Genomic DNA, 1,795 nt, shown 5'->3' on the forward strand with positions numbered 1-1,795 from the left:
TAAAAACAAAACTTTGTAATTTTATAGAGACAATAACACATTTAACCCTAAAATTAAATCTGACATTGAAAGAAGAAAAAGTAGGATTGTTCTGGTAAAAAACAAGGGGGTTTGTATTATTGACCAAATGGTGTGATTACACTCAGTTCAATCCCAACAACCCTGGGAGTTTAGTAAGTCAGAATTCGATCCCTTTTACAGATGAAAATATCACTATTTATAGACCATTAAAGCCTTCTTCTCCAAGCTAGGGTTCCTACAAATCCGGCCTTCAGCGCCTTTTCCGGTGATGCAGCGTGAAAGTAGGAATAAACCTTGGTCTCCAAGCCATGGTGGTTTCAAGGAGTTGGTTTCTTCGTTCCCAAGTTAATCGCTAAGACAGGGAAGGATGAAGATATTTTATTGTCATATGCAAATCCGTCTTATGGGCGTTATCCGTCATTACCCACCTCGCCAAGGCCTTGTATCGCCAAATGGGCGTTTGGAATTTAATTGTTTTGGGCCTGTTTCCTTTCTCATATTCATTGGGCTAGTTTGATTTTGCCTTTAGGCCCATTGCCCAGTCCACAGCCCCCCAAGCATGAAATCCGTAGGAATGAAATGCTTAAGTACAATTCGAATTTCCCTCCAAAATTCTTGGCGCGCGATATACCGCGTTTTTCTCCCACTCTCTGGTGCACGTTCTTACATTCATGAGCAACTCTCATTAACCGTTTTCCCACCTGCTGCCGCCACGATGAGACTCTCCGTCTATAAAAGTGGTACTTTGATGAAATAATTAGTTCATCCCTTCTTACCTGCAGAATTCTAAGCTTTCCTTTCAGAGTTATGTCTCCCAAAAATCCTTCTTTCGAATGTGGTCAATCCCCGGCTTCCCCTGTCATTAAGCGGCTCCGGCGTATGTTGGCCTTAAGCACGGAGGACTTGATGGATGATTTTGGCGAATTCTCAGAGTTCGTCAAAGAGCTGAACGATTATTGCTGGAGGCTGACCAAGGAAGAGAAGCGTTTTCTTGACAGTGTGCTGCGGCTAGAGAAAGAGTTGAAGGATAGTGCATCCTTTGTGATTGCTGTGGAGAATGTCAAAGAATGCCATGCCGAAGTTACCGAAGCTGTCGACAGCCAGATAGAGATCACGAAAGAGACCATGGGTGTGCAGGAGGAAATCCTAGGGATATGCTTCAACGAGGAGCGGAGAGTGGACGATCGTTTGGCGCTGCTGAACAAGGAGATGAAGCCGCTTGTGAAGAGGAAGAGGGCTCTCCAAGGCGAGATTAGGGACGATGTTGCTAAGCTGATTTCAAGGCGCCATTCTTTGATGGACCTTTTAGACAAGCAGAACGAGCTGAGAGAGGATCTGAAGCCCATTGACGAGAATATGGTGAAGGCGAAGAGGGTGAAACGGGCATTGGAGGAAATGCACCGTATCGCCGTTGCCGATGCTGGTGAATTGGGGAGTTCTACCATGCCATGAAGTCTTTTGTTTGCTCATCTTTCCGTTTTGTGCTTTTCTTTCTAGTATTTGTAATTTGCTTCCGGATTTTGGGATCTTTGTTATTTTTATTCTGTTTCTTTGCTTCCGTTATATTTCTTTTGTACGAACTTGAATGCTTAAGCAATTTCCTTTACCTATGTGTTGCTCTCTATTTCTGCTAGTGTCGCCCTCCTCTAAAATCTCCATTAACTTAAATGGGTCAAACATTGACTCCTTGGAAAGATAAAAATAACGGTTCTCAAGACAGTCAAACCAAAGTAGTTGCGACCGTCCAAGCATTAATTACGACCGTTAATAACGA

The sequence above is a fragment of the Trifolium pratense genome, linkage group LG4, assembly GCF_020283565.1.
Source record: "Trifolium pratense cultivar HEN17-A07 linkage group LG4, ARS_RC_1.1, whole genome shotgun sequence".
Classification (NCBI taxonomy): domain Eukaryota; kingdom Viridiplantae; phylum Streptophyta; class Magnoliopsida; order Fabales; family Fabaceae; genus Trifolium; species Trifolium pratense.